The sequence below is a fragment of the Cryptomeria japonica genome, chromosome 1, assembly GCF_030272615.1.
Source record: "Cryptomeria japonica chromosome 1, Sugi_1.0, whole genome shotgun sequence".
Taxonomy (NCBI): Eukaryota; Viridiplantae; Streptophyta; class Pinopsida; order Cupressales; family Cupressaceae; genus Cryptomeria; species Cryptomeria japonica.
Window position 1 is genome coordinate 135,019,662 of NC_081405.1, and position 21,943 is coordinate 135,041,604.

The window sequence follows — 21,943 nt, forward strand, 5'->3', positions numbered from 1 at the left end:
ATAGATCTATAAAAAACGTATCTTGCAAATGGATGCTAACCAATTAGTAATTATTTATGGGGCCTAAAATGACCTTTATATACAAAAAAATCAAGTCTTTTTCTATTCTATAGCTTTTTGTTTTTAAGATTCTAAATATCAGAAGTAAGGTTAAATACTCTTTTACTAACATTATCCTAGTCGTTGATCACCTTGCAAGAGAGAAGAGAGCACTAAGACTATTAACTAATTACTATAGACAAATAGGTCCATAGCCTCATAACATTGCCTAGTTTCATTTGTTGATTCACTTTATCAATGTATTTGCAATGTGTTACAAAGCATCAACTTTCTAGCATCACCCTCCCATCCTCTACATTATGAAAAAATGGTACTAGACATCAATAGGTTTCATTCTTGAATTAAAAGGTCATGTTAGGAGTGTAAATTTCTATTGTTTTTGCTTGCATTTTGCCTTCTAGGTTCCCTAGGTTAGGGTTTTTGAAAGGCTTTGAATAGGGTTTTAACCCTTTAGGCTCTTGAAAAAGAAATGTTGTCTTGCACTCTATTTCACTATTGACTGGCTAGGGCAGGTTGCCATTTTTAAGTTATGACTCGAAGGGTTTAAATTTGTTGTTTAATCGACCCAATGTACTAGGAATTTTATATTTTATCAGTGAATCACCTTACGGGAGGGCCATCTATTATTTTTCTTAATTTCCTGTCTTTTTATCCTAGTGCTTGCACCTCTCACGACCCCCTTTACCCTTAAGCAATAAATTCACGTGCTAATAATTCTATTCAAGTGAAGGCTTTAAGTGACCCCGCATGCCTGTTAGATTATTCAGGTATTTACTTGATTAATTAAACAACATTTGTTTAATTATTTAAGTTCCCTTTATCTCTTTTACACTTAAGCTAACTTTAGGTGCATAATAATTAATTCTTTTATTAATTATTATGTGCAAACCTAGGTTTTCTTGATCTATTAGAGGTTATTATTTTCATTGTATTGTAAGGATTATCACATTACACATTTTGTGGATATTGAGCTCTCATCTTTTTGAGCATATTTTCTGTGTATTTGTTTTATCTATTATTTGCTTCCTTGCTTCTCCTTGTAATAGTTTTTTTAGCTTGCAGAGATCATTTGGGCTCTTGTGGTGTAGTGTTTCTCAACTCTCACATGGTATCAGAACTTCAAATATGTAGCTATCTATTCTTGTTTTGAGAATTTTCGCATTGGAAGCAGATCTGGGGTTTCAAGAAGTTTTTCTTTTGTACTTAGGGATAGGCCTTCTTTTTTTTTTTTTTTTTTTTTTTTTTCTGAGCACTTTAGGTCTAAGCAGACTTCACCATTGTGCTCAGAAGGCCCAAAAACCCCTATAGTCATATAAAACTTGACCATTTTTGGCTCTTGAACTTCTGGGAGTATTTTTTCTCCAGTACCAGGTCGTACGGCCTTGACACGCAGTTCGAGAATTTTTTTTTTCAAAAATATTTTTATTTTGCCTTTTTACAGCATGCAGGCCGATTACGCAGGGTACCGTGGCCCCCCCTGCCATCCTGTAGGAGCGCTGCCGCTGTTAGTGCGGGCCCGGGCCCTGCCACCTACCGGCCTTCGATCGTCGTTGGCGCCCTCTGACCCTCGTCGGCCCCGCTGCCGCAACCCCTCCCTGACCCCCGCTTGCAGCCCTTCTTCCCGTCGCAGCACCCTGACCCTCACCGACCCCACCTCCCCGTTGGCTCCTGCTGTCGCAGCTCCTTGTCGGCCACCACAGCGTCCCGCGTTGTCGGCAATAGTGCCCCGCGCCACCGACACCAGCCCCACCGCCACCGGAACCCCTCCGCTTGGCCGCCACTGTTGTTGCTCCACCACTCAGCCACTGACGCACCACCTTCCAGGCACCAAAGCGCCGCCCATTGGCCACCTCCGCCAAGCTCTTGCCACCAGACCTTCTCCCTCTTGTCTTTTTAAGGGGGGGTTCATTTTTTGGCCATATCTTGAGCATAAAGATTCTTTTTTTTGAAAACGAATAGGCATCGGAAAGCCAGTTCCTTGTTGAACCTCGTGATGTTCAAATTTTTTTCCAATTTTTCTATTTGACTATGTTTTTTCCAGTCAAAGTGGAGTCTCATTTTTGCACTCCGAGAGCCATAAAATGAGCATCCAAACTCCGTTTTTTGAAAAAAAATTATCGTTGGAAAGCTTGTCCTGTGTAATTTCTAGCCATATGAGTTTTCTTTCCAGATTCTGCTCCAGGAATGTTTTCTTCAGTTTTTTGCTTTTTCAACACTCTGTGGATATCTTGGTTGTTTCAGATCCTGGGATCTCTTCTCTGAGTGGGATGTCTCTATTTTGGTTCTCCCTTCTATTTCTAGTCTTCTTCTCATTGTAGCTTCTTTTATGCAAACACACTGAGATAAAGTGCCATCATGCATTGTTTACTTGGGATCTTGCACATCTTGTGCCTTATTGTAGATGCACTACTTATAAAGTGCCATGAGGGGGTTGATATTTTCCTTGTTTTCCATCTACCTTTATCCAGTGAGTGTTCCTTCCATGAAATTTGCCTCATGCTGTGTGTCAAGTGAGTGTTCCTTCCATGACACTATGTACTGTCTCTGCACCTTCGATGTTCCTAGTTCTTCATCGTGCAGTTCCTGTTGGCCATTCTTTTCAGTGTACCTGTCCCTCTCCCTTTTCAACATTATGAGGAGGTTTGTCTAGTTGGTTCTAATGCTTCTGTGGTTCGATTGATTAGCTCTTCAGGCTTTGGTTTCTCATGCCATCTGTATCTTCGAGTTCAGTTGTTTGCCTTTGTTTGCCTTCTGATTCGAGTAGTGTCATTTGAGGGCACTCTTATAGATTACAGTCTTCTCTACCTGGTCATATTCTATTTCAGTGGAGGTTCTTCAGATCAACAGTTATTCTTTGATAATGTTTGCAAGTTCTTCACGCTTCAGTGATTCTTTTGATCTTCTCTTGTTCCTATCTTTTTGGAACATTCTTGTTTGGAGGCTTTTTCAGTCCTTCTTCTTGGTTTTTCCATCTTTTGTTCCCACGTGGTTTTTTCTATTTCTTCGGTTCATAGAGATTTGGTTGTATTTGGGTACCTGATCAGGCCTTGTTGCCGGGACCCATCTTTCTTGCTTTCAGTAGCTGTTCTAGGTTTTAGCTTCTTCCCAAGTCTAGCTTAAGGGGTGGGGGGGGGGTGTTAGAGTATTCAGGTATTTAATTGATTAATTAAACAACAATTGTTTAATTATTTAAGTTCCCTTTATCTCTTTTACACTTAAGCTAACTTTAGGTGCATAATAATTAATTCTTTTATTAATTATTATGTGCCAACCTAGGTTTTCCTTTTTAGGGTTTCTTGACCTATTAGAGGTTATTCTTTTCATTGTCTTGTAAGGATTATCACATTACACATTTTGTGAATATTGAGCTCTCATATTTTTGAGCATATTTTCTGTGTATTTGTTTTAGCTGTTATTTGCTTCCTTGCTTCTCCTTGTAATAGGTTTTTCAGCTTGCAGAGATCATTTGGGCTCCTGTAGTGTTGTGTTTCTCAACTCTCACAATGCCCACTATTGACAAAGAAAATGTGAAGCAGGGTGTTACTTTTAGAAGCACATTTTATGTTGCCCATGTGACCCTGCATGACTATCTCAGCAGAAAAATATATCCCGTGGGGTAGTGGGATAAGGATATTGCAAGAGGGAGATGTTACCCCACAACCCCGCGTGGCTCAACCAAAAAGGAAAGGTCACACCGCAGGTTGGTGGGATGAGCATAAAGAAATGAAAAGACCTCACCCCACATGAGTTTTAGTATGAAGATATAATGGTGTGCGCTGGCAGGATGTAAGCAACAGTGAAGAGAAAGTTATTTTCCCATTATCTCGCAGTGAGAGGATAAACAGTAAAAGAGTTATGTGGGCTAGCGGGATAAAATAACAAACAATGAGGTGTTGCCTTCTACCTTACAGGGATAAATCAGAGATGATAGAAGTGATGTGGGCTAGTGGGATGAAAGGGGAACCAAAGAGAAAGCTTGTCCTCGTTGCCCTGCAAGAGAAAAATAAGGGGAATGATGACCTTGTGGGCTCACGGGTAAGGCCATAACAAGAAAGAAAGTCTTCACCGCTATCCCACAAGACAATTAAAAGGAAAAAAGGTGGTGAGGAATAGTGGGGCTATATTCTTGAAAATGAAAAAAATCAAAGGGTGATGGTGACAAAATTTGAAGGCGTCACATCAACAGTCAAAAGGGGATCAAGGCATGATTGGATCCATCCATTCTTAGATCAACTGTGGCATCCAAAATTCAAGGCCACCAACTCGCAAGGTTTGCACGAAGGGAATTAAGGGTGAAATCTTGTGAGAAATAAAACCAAAATTTGCCATTCATTTGCACACCTTGCATTCAAGCAACTAAGCAACGAACAATTCCAGGAGACCTCAGGTGATTTCCAAAAGCTCAATTACACCCACAACCTATCATGGAACAAGTAATTGATAAGACTTGCATCTCTGTGATTTTGTTGAAAGCATATAGGGTTGTTACAGGGTTTGTAGCTAGAGAAGAAATATAATTCATAGTCCTAGGAAGTAGTAATGGCACCTAAAAGAAAGGATACCATCACCCCTACCACTGAGAAGACTCCTGAGTAGGGAGAGGCCTCAAAACCAAAGAGGAAGAAGTCTGCCACCTAGGAGAATCCTCAAAATCAATGCTTCCTCAACAAGATCCACAGGTTAACCTTATCCCTTCAGAACAAGTAAGGAGAATAGAAAAGGGTAGAGCAATTTTGTTTTATTTTATTGAAATTCTTGATAATGATGAGGATGATGCAGGAGTTCTTCCACCTTCACCTCCCTAAGAAATATTTAAAGATTTTGATTTTGTAGAAGAACACATGGATGGTGATATGACAATTATCCCTAGCATAATTCCTTAAGAGGAAGTCAATGATGAGAGAATTCTTGTTGCGACTCAATTTTTGTCTGATGATGAATTCATCAAGACCCTTGAGTTCATAAGTTTTTGGCTTCACGCCAAGCTAAAAAATATGTCAGAAGAGGAGATGGCAAAGTTTGACAGGGAGAATGTAGATTGCACTCTAAGGCCAAACAAATGATTAAGGCAAGTGACATGATGTTGATCCCAAGTTGGGTATGCAAAATATTTTCATATTGGATTCGGTCATGAAGTAGGATGGCCCTATTTATGCCAAATAATTTGGCACTCATGGTACATGGTTCAATCCAAGCATTAAAGCACTAGCACAATGGGAAAAGACCCCCAATATTGAGAAGCCTAAATTATTATTTGGGGTGGAGGAGAAGATATGTGATGCAATAATTAGAACACTAAAAGATACATCAACAATGGAAGCTGCAACAATTTCTTTGCATGCAACATTTTTTGCTAAGGTTGCTACAAAGGAAGAGGAAAGGAAACATGACCTATTGAAAAGGTAGCATGCAACCCTTTTTGCCATTTTTAATCAATTATACATAGAAAATGCCAAATTAAAAAGGGAGATAGCAAAAAGGGATGCGACCTTTGTAGTGGTGACAAAGAGACAACCACAAAGATAACAAGCACAGGTTGGAATAGGTGAGTCGGAAGAAATTCCCTCCTCTTTGATTTTTAATTTTGAAATGATAACATTCAAAAATAAGGCATTGGCCACCATTATCAATAATGGTGACAAAAGGCTAGTGCAAATGAGAGATGAAGGAGAAGACAAGTTCTTGGCAATCAATAAAGGTATAATTTTACATATGACCAATAAGATGCTAAATAAACTATATGAGGTCCATGCCTCATATTCCTATGTTTTTTGGGTCCACAAGCAACTGCAGGACCTAATTGAATTCTTTCAGTCATTAAGGGACAAGTGGCACCCTAGGGCCACCACTCTGAAGGAAGTATTTTTGGCAATAAAAAATGTTCTCTTTGCTCCCTAGGTTATTGGAGAAACTTGGAGAAATTATAACGTAATGATCAAATAATTTACCCAAGTTATGAATCATGAATCAATATTGAAGGAAAGAATGGCTTATTTTAGGGGTCTACAAAAGTGAGATATTCCCAAAATTTTGAATAATGAGAATCAGGTAAAAGATCTAGAGGAATGGAAGAATGATTTTGGAGAAGCTATAAATTTAGTATTGGACCAGCTGGCGTGGGGAGACCCCACTCAGAGGAACAATTATTATTTGATTATTGACAGAATTTTGGAGATTGATTCTTTATACAAGAATTTTGTGGCTGAGGCGATAGGTGTGCTGGACAACAAGACTATGGAAGTTGTGAATAAATTTCAAGAACTAAGAGATTTGAGTTGTCTCACCATTGAACAAATAGATAACTAGTATAAGGAGTACTGCACACTTGAGGAAGAGAAACTAGAGGAAGAGTTGCTCCCATTGTTAAAATTTTGTTTGCCACATTCTCTTTGTAGGTTTCCTTGTAGGTGCACACACTTCTGCTTCATATTCAACATGTACCAACTAAGGATTGCGCCACTTTCAACACCATATTTTGAATTTTGGACAAGGATAAAAGTTGCAAAATGAGGACACATCAGCCCCACTCCCTTTAGGCTTGCAACATCAATCCCAAAATGTTGTTGTCTTAACCACCTTCTCTCCTTTTCTTTCAAAGAGGATTCAACATTGTACTTGAAAAGGATACCTTTAGGCATATTCTATTGTAAGCAATCAATTTTTGACTTGTGTCCTATCGACTCAAAGCTTGTTTTGCTCCCTTGTTCTATAAAAGGGAAATCAAGGTTGATAGGAAAGGATCCTGGAATTTTGAGAAGTGTATTGTATTAAGTGTAAGCATAATATATAGGGATTTTCTATTTGCGTGTATATTGTGAATTGCTATTACAGTGTAATCAATCCTTTTAAATATTAATGAATGAATGAAATCAATTCAAGCTGTCTCCACTTTTTATGTATATGTTGTATGAAGTTTTATGTTGAGAACACATTGATTTATCTTATCTAATGGAGAATGTATATTCTTGACAATGGGTCTCTTTTAATGAAAGAGTTAAATTCTGTTTCAAGATTATTGCACTATACATGCTTTTGAGTGTGATGTTAGGAATGATTGGCACCGGTTTCAATTAACATGATATGCAAGACATGAAGTGTTAAGTTGAGAGTTATTATATAGATATACATTGTGGTTTTTTATGGTTCGTATGTATTCAGAGTCCGCCCTCATTAAGATAAGCACTGGTCTCTTCTTTTCAATTGTTTTAGGGTCATTTATTCTCATATATCATTTCTTTTCTATTTGTAGGAGTAGTTTTGGTGTAGAAACTGTTGTCATTTTATGACACCCTTGGTCCATTAGTAAGAACCGATCAGAGATATGATCCATAGACCCACGCTGCCCTATTTGATCAAGGAGAAAGCAGAAGAATCATGAGGTGTGAGGTGTTGTCTTGTTCGGAGAAAGTTCCTCCCTTGGCCTTTTCTTCCTTCCTCGGAACCCCGAGGTTCCGAGGTTCTTTACCTTTGCCTTCTCTCACTTTTCCTTCTTCGGAACCCCTTCCCTCTTCGTTTTCTTCTTTCTCCAGAACCTTGAGGTTCTGAAGTTCCTTCGCTTTGCTACCTCTCCTTTATTTTCTCGGAACTCTAGAAACTCGAGTTTTCAAAGTTCCTCTCTTTCTTTCCCTTTCTCTTCCATTCCTCGGAACTCTGGAACCCCAAGGTTCTGAAGTTCCTTTCTTTTCTTCTTCCCTTCCCCAGAACCCTGAAACTCTGGAACCTTGAGGTTTCAAAGTTCCTTTGTGAAATTTTGCCTTTTCCTTTTCTTTCCTTCTCAGTTCCTCGAAACTCTAGAACCTCGAGGTTCTGAAGTTCCTTTCCCTTACCTTCTCTGAAACTCCAAAACCTTGAGGTTACGAAGTTCCCTCCTAGCCTTTCTTCCTTCCTTTCTCCATAACTCTGGAACCTGGTGGTTCCAAATTTCTTTGCCTTGCTTCCCGAAACTCCGGAATCCTGAGGTTTCGAAGTTCCTTCCCCTCCTTGCCTTTTCTCTCTAGTTTCCCCAGAACTTTGGAACCCCGAGGTTCCAAAGTTCCTTCCTTAGCCTTTTTCTAGTTCTCAGAAACTCCGAAACCCTGAGGTTCCAGAGTTCCCTATTGCGTCTCTTTCCTCTTCCCCAGAACTTTGGAATCTCGAGGTTCCAAAGTTTTTTCCTTGTCTTCCCCACTTTGGGAACTCAAGTTTCCAAAGTCCCCAGACTTCTTTCCGACTGGTGACACTTCTGGATGGCGTGATCGACTGTCACATCTTTAAATGCTCCGACGAATTTTGTGACTTGTGCACCTTCTTTTGTGGAGCCACAAGGGTGCATTTAATATTTTTAGCAGGATTTACATTAAGAGAGGTATAGGGCCATGATTGTTGTGGTGACTTATGTCATGTCTACACACTCTGAGTTTGGAAGGTCAGTCAATCCACCCTTCTTAGGATTGCCTTTTCAGGGTATGGCTAGGTTGCATGCATGCATGTACAGAAGTCAAGTTCATGCACTTCCCTGCACTCTCAGACTAACATATAGGGGTCATGATCAATCTTGCAACCATTTTTCTATATAAGGTTGTTAAGCCTCATTGTAAAGGGTTCTCTCCCCGATGCCTTGAGCTTTCCTACGTTCTTTATCTTCTCTTGAAGACTTGTAATTATTTTTGAATTTCTACAACTGTAAGTTTGGCCTTTGGCCTTTGAATTAATTGAAATTACATTCTTTCCTTCCTTCAACTTATACATGTTATGTATGTTCCCTTACCTTCATCATAAGTGTATGTTTTGTGGCCCTTCTCTCCATATATGTTGTGTTAATTTGTTTTTCTGAGTGTGACTTGTGGGAATCCTTCCCCCCTCTTGACACTTAGCAAATTCTAACCTCCATACATGTGTTTGGGTCACTCATGCAACTAAAGTTTGTGCATCTCTTGGGTATTTCAGTTGATTCATCATGTTATTTTAGGTGGGGAGAGGAACAATCTCTTATCTTGGTGCATCACCTCCTTTCATTTTTAGCATTTATCTCTTCCCTTTTCCTCTGTAAGTTGTTAGGGTAGTTTAGAACTAAGAGTTGAGGTGTTGAGTTGATTCAATACCTACACTTGGATTGAGAAGGAAGCCAACTATCTTCGAAGATTCAACCCCTTGTGCAAGGTCCCACACTTCGGGGTCGTTTCCATGTTTCACAAGGTTGTTGAGTTGATATCTTAGCAAGGTTGTGAGCTTTTGTGATAACAGAAACCATTCCCAATAGCTAAGTGAATATAAAGAAACCAAGATTGTAGCCAAATATGAAGTTCATAATCTTTCCTTGGTATAGTTTCATTGGGAATATCTGCTATAGTTTGCAATGTCCAAGCAAGAATTGAAGTAGGTTTGTTTAGACATTGTTAAGGTACACGTGCCTTGGTCCTGTAGAGCCAAAAGTGTTGAAGATTTCAATCTTGTGACTGAATCTCATTTGTTGGCCAAATACAACCTTGAACCTAAGAATAAGAAAGTGGCTAATCCTTTAGGGTTTGGGGATTTGTTGATTTGGGAACCACTAGGTCGAATTCTTTTTCAAGCACATGGTACTCTAACTATCACATAAAACTATAATTGCTCCTTGAGTTAGTCCCACATTCGAATATAAGCATTTACACCAAATTGATTCCTCACACATGAGTAGCTACCATGTACTCTTTTTATGTTGTAAATAAATGAACCACATCTTGCAACTTATTCATCAAATTGATTGTGCCACCAATCATAGTTAAAACATATCCATTGGTGGATCTCTTTCTATCAACATCCCTAACTCAATTTAATTTTATAAATACATGAATAGTCATTGAGTGTCAATCTGCCATAGAATGATAATGAATTGTTAGGATAGGGTGTTGTGCACTTTGCATAACATTGATTTATTTTAATTATGAAATTAATAACTATTTGTTGTAACATTAAATAATTATTTGGGGCCACTTATAAAGTTTTATTTAACATTGTGTTAATTATTTATTGTGTGAAAGATATAAGGTACTATTTGATATTTGTGGAAAGATATTTAGTAAAGTGAAAAATTAGTACCCAATAATAAACGAGGGGTCAATGGTTTTGTGAACTCATGGTTTTGAGTCGCATGTTTTAACTTTACCACTTGGTTGTATTTTTGCAAGCTCATGTCTATAAAAGGAAGCACATGTTTAGTGGTTTAAGGTTGACTTGTAGTGTTTTGTCTTGGTTGTCATTGTATCGATTCTTCTTTTGAAGAGTGTATATGTGAATAATGACATGGGATGTGCAGATACATGCTTGAAAACATTGAGGATGCATTGAAGAGGCTTGAGGTTTCAAAGGTGTTCATAGAGGCTATCCAAGTGTATTGTAATGTCTCATTGTTGAATAATACATTGAGCATGGATTATTTTGGAGGTTGAGTTTTTCCATCTATGAGGGTTTTCCCAAGATATATCTTATGTTATCTTTTTATATGTCTTTGATATTTGCATTTGGTTATATGTATACGTGTATGCATTGTTTTATCTCAAAGGATTAATTAGGAAATAGATTGATCACCATTGTTTATTGTTCTAACATTTGGTATCAGAGCCATGTTTGTGGTGGTGGGGTTATAGATCCATGTGATGGTATAACCCTTGAATGAGTAGATTTGATACAAAGTTGAAGCAATGTGAATGCAAGGGAGTTTCTAAAAATTTAAGGGTATGAACACATGTTCTGATTAATAAAAAAATAGGTTTTCAGGACCCGAAACCTTTAACAAAAGATATTAAGATAAGACACCAAAAAGATCAGTGCTTAAGAACCGCATACAAAAAGACTGGCAAAAAGCTGGTGAACCGAAAGGACAACAAAACTAACAACAACAAAGAAACTAAAAAGGCGCTACACAAAAATTTTCTTCAACAAGTCCTCCACCTTTATCACCAGCTCGTCGTAAGTGGCCCCGACAACTTTAAGGTCTTCCGGATCCTTGTTAGGTTTTTTGTCCTTCTTTTTGCCTCTGGTGTGGGTTTTGGGGCCTTGAGCTTCCCCTGTTCCTTTCGTTTCCGGGTCAATGTCCAGGATTTCCTTTTCATCATCCAGTTTGCTGATGAGAGTGTTGGTGTTATTGGCTGAAATCTTCAGGATGCTAAGGCTCTATTCAACAATGTTCTTCAGACACTCCTCAATTTTACCAATTTTGCTGACAGTTTCCATGAGAGTGTGGTCGTTAGTGTCAGCAGGATTCTTTCTTTCTAGCAAATCCTTCTCAATTTTTTTGAACCTAGGGTTGAAAGCATCTCTTATGTCTCCAGCTTTGGCAATGGTGCTTTTCAGGTCCTCTATGAAGTTGGCCATGGTCTTCCCTTCCCCTGTAATGCTGGTTTCTAGGATCAAGATTATGTTACAGAGTTTTTTATTTTCATCCACAACTTTCTTGTAACCATTGATAAGCCACTCCATAGTTTCCATGAAACCTTGCAAACCCTCGGGGGGAGGGTTGGAGGGGGGGGTCATCTTTTCTAGGGGTTGCCTTTTCCTCTTTAGGGGTGTGTTGGATGGTTGTGTCAACAACCCTAAGAGGCTCTTCCATGGTCTCCTCTTTCCAGATTTTGATCATCTTCCAGGGCCCTTACCTTCTTGTGGGCTTCTGGTTCCTTAACAGTCTCCTCTTTCTTCTTGTGCATTTTCTTGGCTTGGGTGTGAGATTTTGTCTTCTTCTTCAGCCACCCTTGAGGGTTCTCCTCCTCAGAGTCGTACAAAGTCTCCTCTTCCAAAGAAATGCTAATCAAGGGTCTACCTTTAGGCTTTTTTCCCTTAGAGGATGAGGGTCTGGTTTTGATGTATTTCCTCTTCTTCCCACTTTCATAATCCGAGACATCCATGCTGTCCTCAGTATCAATCAAAGGGTCACTTTCAGACTCCTTTTCCTCTGAGAAGGCATGGTTAGACCTCTCATCCTCAGAATCTACAGAGGGCTGCATCCGAGCAATTTGGTTGGCCTTAAGATGGTCATAGATTAGTACCATAAGGCCTTGATGCATGGTCGTATCACCCCGTGGGTTCTCTTTGTAGGCCTTGAGGGATGCATTCATCGAACAGAGCAGAAAATAAGGGAAGTTAACCTTATCATTGTGCCTAAAGTGATTTAGTAGAACAAAGTGATAACCATAAACTTTAGTGAACCTACCATCTAGAGTGATGTATTGCATTAAAACAAAGAGGACTTCCCACCAGGGTTTGGTAAAAGCCCTGGGCAGGTAGTAGGTTTTGCTCAACTTTACCAGTAATTTTTTCTCTTTCTCGGTGTCCAGGTATCTTTCAATAGCTTCCCTACTGACTTTCCCATCTCTATAGAAGTTGCACCCTTCTCTTGTGAGGCCCGTTGCTTGAGCAATTAAATCTTCATCGATTTCTACAGTTTGGTCTCCCATTTTCAACATGCCCTTTTTCCAATTTTTACAGAAAAATTGGTGACCATGCCGTCTTGACTGTGGCGTCTCTCCATGAATTTCGAGAAGCCACCCTTCTGCAGAATACCCCAAACCTCCTCCTTCTATTTCCATTCTTTACAACTACTTGGTTCATATCACCTTTTGTTACCACCCATATTGTCATTGTTCAACACCAAATTTTGAAACTTGCAGAGTAGATTAGCTGGTGAGCTTTTCAGAACTATCAAAGTCACCCAGAAAGTGTGGGAACTTATGGTATTGGTAATATAATAAATGAGTCTCTCATTATTATAATGATTCAAAGTACTCAAGTCAGTTCTTTTCATGATTATCCTGTCCATCAAGTATTTTAGGAGTACTTCTATAACGATCATAGAAAATGATTTTCCTGACATCTTCGGGGAGTCCTTATTATCCCGTCCACATGGTAATTGCTTCCTTGTTAACCACCAGTCAGCAGAGCCATTGGCCTCCTGACAAATGTAGCTTTTTTTAAAGGTACTAATAAGGTCTCTAGCAGAGATGATAATGTTGTTGATCGACCATGAAGGTTTTGAGACCCCCTTAAGACAATTTATAATATTGTTTGAGTCCTCTTCAATCCATAGGTGGGGACAATTCCATTTTTTTGCTAGGAGGATACCTTGGAGAGTTGCCATAGCTTCAGCTTTATGATTAGTTTGAATTCCAATAGGGACAACAACCATTTCCTTGCACATTCCTTTGTCATCTCTTAGAACAGCTCCACAGCCTGAAGGACTCGGGTTACCTTTGGCAGCACCGTTAAAATTAACTTTGAACCAACCATGAGGGGGTGTTTTTCATTTTTCTTCAAGCCTTTTATTATGGTTGAGGTTTGGACTGTCGGTACTCTTCATGTTCCACACCCTTAAAATATTTACTTCCAGTGAATTGTTCGAAAAACAAGGACCCTCAATGATCTCTATATTTTCCTAAATCGCCCATTGGATTTTCTGGAACACAATATCCTGATTAAGGGAAACATCCCTGAAGATTCGATTATTTATTTCTTTCCATAGTCCCCATAGGATGTGAGGAAGCGAGAGCTGCCACAAAGATCTCAAAAAAGAATTAGTCCATTTTATGTTCCAGGAGGAAAAGAGATCTGTGATGGTGTTGGGAAACACCCAGGCAATGCTAAAACTATTGAGAAATCTTTCCCAGACTGAGGATGAGAAGGGGCAGTGAATGGCAAGGTGGTCCACAGACTCTTCTTCTTGAAGGCATAGAGCACATCTATTAGGGATAGCAAAGCTTCTTCTTTTTAGGTTGTCAAGGGTCAAGATTTTATTATGGAGAATGGTCCAAAAGAAGAAATTGATTTTGGGGGTAAGGCCTCTAATCCAGACTTTAGACCAGAAGGGATTACCTAAAGGATCAAGGGACATAACATAATACATAGAGGAAACAGTTAGGGTACCTTTGGGATCATGTTTCCAGATCAGGGAGTCAACCTCTTTGTTCAACCAAACCATAGACAAATGGATCTTGAGCTTAGAAAGGCTTGGGTGGATGCTTTCAATATTCTGCCATTTGTTACCAGTCCAGTACTCAGCAACTAAGGTGCCAAAAGATCTTATACAAGAGGGGGCATAGGGGGCCCATTCATTGATTTCTATCAAAGGTTTATCAAAAAGCCAAGGATCCTCCCATAATTTAACTTTCCTACCATTTTCAACTTTCCAGATCACTCCTTTAGCTATACTTTCTTTACATTTAGAGGCATAATTCCATATGTGGGAACCATTAATACTAATATCCGAATTGATAAAAGAAGAAAGGGAAGAGGACTAAAGAGAGTACTTACTTCGCCAAATTTTACACCATTCGGTATCAAGATGAAACATTCTCCAGACTTGTTTAGACAGAAGAGCTTCACTTAGGGTTCGCATCCTCCTCAGGCCCAGACTGCCATGGCTCTTCGGTTTATAGACCTGGTCCCAAGCCACCAAGGACATTCTTTTCTTGTCCTCAACCCCAGACCAAAGGAATCTTCTTTGGATTTTCTCGATAGCATCAACATACTTAACTAGAATTCTGAAAAGGCTAAGAGCATATATCGAAATACTTAGAAGAGATGCTTTAAGAAGTTGTAGCTTTCCAGCCTGACTTAGGAGGGCTCCTTTCCATCCAGCTAACTTTTTCTGGAATTTGTCCAGTAGAGAACTCCAGAAGGAGTTAGAAGGAGTAGTGCCCATAGGGAGACCAAGGTAGTTTGCAGGAAGATCAGTAATCCTACACTCAAGGATTCTATTGATTCTTTGTTGTCTTCTCTCTGGGGTATTGATGAAAAAAACTTAACTTTTAGTCCAATTGATAAGATGACCCGACGCAGAGGCAAACTTACAAAGAGTACTCTTCAAAATTTTAGCTTCAGAAATACTAGATCCCCCCATGATAATAGTATCATCGACAAATTGTTGATGAGAACAAACAAGATCCATAGAGGAAGGGTGGAGACCCTTAAAGGAGCCTTGCAAAACCAAATTTTCCATACTCCTTCCAAAACATTCTGCCATAATAATGAAGAGGATGGGGGAAATAGCATCCCCTTGCCTAAGACCTCTTGAAGCTTGGAAAAAAGGAGAAGGTGAACCATTGATAATGACAACAAAAGAAGTAGAGGTGATAAGTTGGGTGATGAGATCCAAAACTCTAGGTGAGAAACCAAAAGACACGAGAACCTTCAAGAGAAAAGACCAGTCAACCCTATCATAGGCTTTGGAGAGATCAAGCTTAAGGATGAGACCCTACTTCTTATCTTTAACAAGAGAGTGGATGTTCTCATGGATAGTAATAATCGAGTCAAGAATTTGATGACCAGGGACAAAACCATTTTGCTGGTGATTAATAAGAGCAGGAAGGACAGAAAGCAATCTGGAAGTAAGAACCTTAGAGATAATCTTATAAAAGGAATTGCAAAGACTGATAGGTCTAAATTTGTCCATAGAGTCAGCACCTTGAGATTTGGGAATGAGAGCCAGAAAAGTGCCATTGATTTCTTTCAAAATTTTCCTAGCCCCAAAAAATTCCTTGACTCCATTGGTAACATCTTTCCCGACAATGACCCAGAAATCTTGGAAAAAGAACATTGGAAAACCATCCGGGCCCGGTGCTTTGTTACCATCAAAGGAGAAGACAACATTTTTGATTTCCTGATTAGAAGGAATGGAAGAAAGGGAGGCATTCTTATGATCATCAATGAGACAAGGGATGTTAAGAAGAAAAGAAGATTGAGCTTCAACATCCAATCTATTATCCCTCATTAGCAGTTTCAAAAAAAACCTTTTAGCTTCCTTTCTAATTTCCTCCTCCTTGATAATCTCCCCTTTATCCACCACGAGTTTGGTAACCCTATTAACTGCTTTATGCTTGATAGTCGACATGTGGAAGAATCTTGTATTCCTATCTCCTTCCTTAAGCCAGATGCATCTGGATCTCTTCTTCCAAAAGGATTCCTCTTTGGCAATGATATCATGATATTTTTTGAGAGTCTCATTTTCATCAGCAATGGACACAGTTCTGAAACCATCTTTCTGGATTTGAGTTTGTATTTATTTGAGGTCTTCCTGGACTTTTCTTTTGGCCTAAAAAATGTTCCCAAAGTTAGATTTATTCCAGATTCTTATGTTGTCCTTTACACTCTTAAGCTTCTTAACAACTCTATACATAGCAGTTCCCTCAACTTGAATGCTCCACCATTTCTGAATATTACTTTTGATGTCTGGGTGGAGGGTCCACATTTTTTCAAATCCGAAGGGGAAGTTTCTCCTTTTATTGATGGAGTTAGCAATGAAGGTGATAGGAAAATGATCCGAACCAACCTGAATGTGGGCCGACAGAGAACAAAAATAATGACTAAACCAATCATCGGAGATATCAGTACTAGTTCTCCTGTTAGTCCAAGTATAATTACATCCCTATATTTCCAAGTCATTGAGGGCTTGAGAGTTAATGAAATCCACAAGGGCCAACCTACTTTCCAGCTGAGGGGGGCTTCCTCCATATTTTTCCTCCTCTCTCAAAGGAGTATTGAAGTCTCCCATAACCAGCCAGCTAAGATTCCTGAAGTTGTCCCTAGCTTGAATAAGTTTTTTCCAGAAGGAATTTCTAGCCTTCAAAGTGTTGGGAGCATAAATGTTGGTGAGGACCCATGAAGTACCATCTTTTAGGTGCTCAAATTTGATACATGAGAAATTATTGTCTTGGATGATAACTTGCCCTTTGACAGAATTAAGATTCCAAAGGGTTGCTATGCGTCCTGAAGCACCTTTAGAACTGCCACCACTGACATTTCCATTTTTGAAAAACTTCAATGATTCAATTTTCTCTTTACTCATTTTGGTTTCTTGAATTAGAAAGATATCAGGTTTACTATCCCTTATAATGTTCCTGATAATGTCATGCTTATGGGGGTTATTAGGTCCCCTAATATTCCAAGAAATAATCTTCATAGATACTTACCAATTCCTAACTCCTTAAGAGTCTTCTGGGTTCCATCTGCAATGTTTTTGCTGGCCTCCTTGATTCTAACTGTGTGATTAGAGGGACGACCCAGGAAGGAGGAGGTATACCTGACATCCACTTGAGCTATTCTGCTAGATTTCCTTAGAAGAGAAGTCGAGGGAGTAGTTCCTTTCTTATTCCTTTGCTTTGGTATTTTCCATTCAACGTCTATCTCAGGAGCCGCTACCAGGTTGTTTAGGATTTTGGAAATTTCTTCTTTTTCCCTAGTTAGGGGTTCTAGAAGCATTTGAATCATTTAAATAACTGTTAGCTGATTTTGAACTCTAGACTGAGTTCGAGAGGTTCAGGCCCAAAATTGAACATTTTTGGGCTTCTTGTATTTCAAGACTAGGCATGAGCAAAGAGGAATTAGTCTTTTCTTCTTGGGAAATAGGAATTTCCCCTTCCTCTAGTTGATCATTTTTCTCTTGTAGTTCATTTCCTTCACAAGTATCAGCCACCGCTTCAACTATATTATTTGGGTAATCAGTCTGATCTTTCTGCTCCCCTATTTGAGAAGTAATTGGGAGGTTGACTTTGGTTGGATCATTTCTCAGAGCTTCCTGGGTTGTAGGACTGGAAATAGAGGCTAAGGGCACTTCCTTCTTCTCCCCCAAGGGATTAAAATGATTTGAGTTTTCTACTTTACTATCTGAGTTTTTAACTTGCCATACCTTTTTTTCTGGTGCCCTTTGGTTCTCAGAATGGGGCTTAGGCTGCCTGGATTCTGCCTTGGGTTTGGTGGGATAGGACTTTGCCCCATGCCCTACTTTTTTACAATGGAAGCAGGTAAAGGGAATAGATTCATATTCAATATGTTGCTTCCATGTTCCCAGCTTTGATACTAAATCTATCTAATCCGGCATATCTGCATCATGGGCTACCCCTACGCAAAACCTAGCATGAGTGAGTCTCCTTTTTGAAGCTGTTACTGGGTCTATAGAAAGTAGTTCACCAAAAGAGTTTGCAATTCCAGAGAAGATACTTTCAGCCCAATATTCCAGAGGCAAGCTTGGCAGCTTTACCCAAACTGGAACTTGTGTTAAGAGAGAGTCTTTCATATTCAGATTTGGTTGCCATTTACGAAGAACCAAGGCTATCTTTCCTACCATCCGGAGACTTCCACAAAGAATCATGAGTAAATCTTCTTCACAAGAGAAAGAAAAGGACAGAAGACCTTTGGGTAAGTCCAAAATTTCAACATTACCCTTAAGGGCCCATTTTCGTTTGACATAGGCCCTAACAACTTCAATGTTAGGACGCGGTCCCATAAATTTGCCTACCAAAGAGTTCGACATACTATTTATATTGTGATCCAAAACCAGATCAGGGATAGAGATAGCGAACTTGCCTCCAGAAGGATCAAATATATTCTTGACAGGAGGAAATGAGGATTTACCAGTTGGTCTAGTTCCAAAGAGGGAAGGCTATTTTTTTGATTCTTTTCCGCTCTCCCCGGAGCCGTCACGTGCAATGGGCCCCCCACTAGTCTCTTCCCCCAAGGGCCCAAAGGAACCCTATGTCTTCTCTGGCAAAGTACCACCAATCTGCTGAATAGCAGCAGCTTCCAAAAAGTCCAGAGGCTTATCCTTCTTTCCTATAGGACCAACTACAATCTGGCTGCTCCCATCATTGGAATGAGAATTCCCGCCTTGTAGAGAGTTTGAATTTTGAATTCCCCCATTGCCGCTTACTGCTCCTTCCCCCATTGCCGCAGTCTCTCTATTTATTGTTGTGTCTTTATGAACACATGTTATGTAGGTTGTTTTGTAGATTTAAGGTATTGATAGTGCAAAATTATGTTTTTTTTTGTAGATCATGGGTTTGAACGTAAGTTTAAAAAAATAGTTCATAATGGGTGTTCATTAAAAGGGTTTTGGAGGGGATATTTATAAATGTCTCCTTGGGCCAAAATATAACTCACTATTGGACCTAGAAGTCATGAGAGATGAAGATTAACATAAACTTCAATATATTTTGTAAAAGTTAAAAAAATACCTTCAACCCTAGTTGTACAACTATATGAGTCAAGCAACAAGTGTCATTAGATTTTTTTTTGAAAAATTAGACATCCTTTTAAACATTTGCTTATAGAAATTGTGTGTGTGTGTGTGTGTTGTGTGTCTATATGTATGTTTACACACACACACACACACACACACACACACACACACACACACACACACACACACACACACACACACACACACACACACACACACACACACACACACACACACACACACACATACATACATATATATGTGAATTTCTAAAAATGAGGGACCTCAATTTTTTTATGGGAGTTAAGTTCAAAGGATTTGAATGGAAAGTTGGTGACTTGTAATGTATGAAGGGATATTGGATTTGGTTATGTTGGCCAATTGTTGTTGTAAAGATGAAACATTTTGAAATAATTTTTTTATGGTGAAATCGATAAGTGAATTGGTTTGTGAAAAGTTGGATCGTGAAAGAGGATTTGAAGGTAAAGTATGGTAGGTAAGTGTAACATTGTGGTAAGTGGGTGGAGGAGATGGTTGATGCATGTTTTGAGAAACAAAATGGAGATTGATTGAAGGTATAATATAAGCATATAGATCTATAGAATTAACCCCATTAATAACATGGATACCGTTACCGTTTTGTGTACTAGTAGCCATGACAAAAGATGTGAAGGTAGGAACATTGGATATTATTGTAGGAATATGCATTGATATCTCAAGTTGGTTTGGATGAGCAAAATATCCAAGAAATTCCACACAAATAGATAACTTTATAGTGTCTTCATTCACTCTGTGAGATATGCTATATAAAACTTCAACGCCATGTTCATCACCTAGAATCAAATTTCGTAAACTCTTAATAAAGGGGATTGCCTCTCAATCCAATTTTTATTGACTCAAAAATCACCTAGAATCAAATTCTGTAAACTCTCAATCAAGGGGATTGCCTCTCAATCCAATTGTTCTTGACTCAAAAATTGTGGAATATTTTTAAGTTCTTGCTAACATTCATCAATTGATCATTATAAACTTGTATTGAAGGGTCATTCTTACCATGAGAAGCATGAGGGGAAGGATTATTAGTAATGTTAGGCAAGATAGGTATTGAATTAAGAGAAAATTATTCTCCCAAGTTCTTAGGTGGGAATAAGTTAACACTCAACTCAGGCTCAACACCATATGCAATGATAGTAATGATGCAATTAATTAAGCAAGTGATTAACATATGTGATAGAGAAATGAAATGATCAATTAACCACCTACTTAAGCAATGTGAGATAGAAAAATGATGATTAATCAATGAATGCAATAATATAAAAGATGAATTTAAAAAATCAATGTCTCTAAATCTATTTTTTTATCAAATTAAACTTAGATCTGAACATCCAAATCATAAATTATACAAGCTACGTTGAGTTCACCAAAATGACATGGTAAAAAGTATGGTTGTCTCTAGCTTAAAAATGCAAAATAGGAACCATTTTCTCTTGAGATATCATTTCATGAGGGAACAATCAATTAGGCTTAGCTTCATTCCTCTAGAAGTTGAGCACTATGATCAATTATTTCACTTTTTGATTTGATATAATTGGATAAGAATATGATGAGAAAAGAGGCAAAATTGATAAGATTCAACATAAATAGACAAATATCAGATACAAAAATGAGATGCTAAAAAGAACCCGTCACTAAATTTTGGAACTGAAAGTGCTAGAATATGGAGCTAGGCACTCTAGTCCTGCAAGTGTCCTTATCGACTAAGGCTTTAGATCTCAAATCAAGAGGTTTTATAGATCACTCTCTCCAAATTTTAGCAAAAAATCATTAGATTATCTAGCTAATTGGATTATTCCTAGGGTTTCCACCTACTCAAAATTTGGAACTGTGTGTCTCATCTTGCTCTGCACAATTCTATCACTTTCAGAAGTTAAATATGTAACCCAAACACATAGAGAAAAAATGTTGTCTAGTATAGGGGGTTGCCTAAGTCAAATCCCTGGTAGGTGTTTCCATCTCCACAATAGCTAATGATGGATAGGAGAGAGATTAGCCCTAGTAGGGCAGAGGATGAAAAACTTAAGGAAATTATTGAATTGACAAATGATACCTTGATATGAAACTCCTTTCCTTGAAGCCTCACACAAATTTTGATATTTCTTAATAGGTGTTAATGCATGTCTTCATTCATGGAGGAACACATAACTTGATCATGATTTCTAAACTTGAATGCTTGAATTATTAATTTCATATTTTTCCTCAATTGCCTTGAATATGCTTGATTGAATGCTCAATTGGAGTTATAGGAATTGTAGAGTTAAAAGATAGATGATGAAATGAGAGACAGAGTTGTGTTTATACACAACTTGCACCTTTTTAGCTTGAAAGTTCAAAGAAGGCCGACATTGGGGAGCACTTTCCCACTCAAATTATTGACCATTATGATTTCAAATTTGGGCCCAAATTTATGGGCCATGATGCTAGGTTCCATAATCCATTCTTTTTGAGCTAAAGTCAAGGTCAGTGAACATAGGATTGTGTCGAGCTTCCAGAAATGGTTGTAAACTAAGCACAATCGGGCTTTAATTTGGAGCACAAAGTACAACCAACAAAGTGAGCCCAAAAAGTGTGAAATTGTAGATGGATACAATTTACAACACTACAATCATATAGTTTAAAGTGTTGTGTAAAAGATTTAGAACTTCCACTTAAAATGTTGAGGAGGTCCACTTGACAAATACTACAACCATAAAGGTATGCTTCTATATTTTTGAGATTAGGATTATAAAGAATGTCGTGGTTATGAATTATGCGGAGTCTTGCAAGGTGGCAATGGATGAGGAGATGGTTTATTTAAAGAAAAATAACACATGAAACCTAGAACCTTTTCTTTATGGACGAAATCCCATTGGATGCAAATAGGTGTTC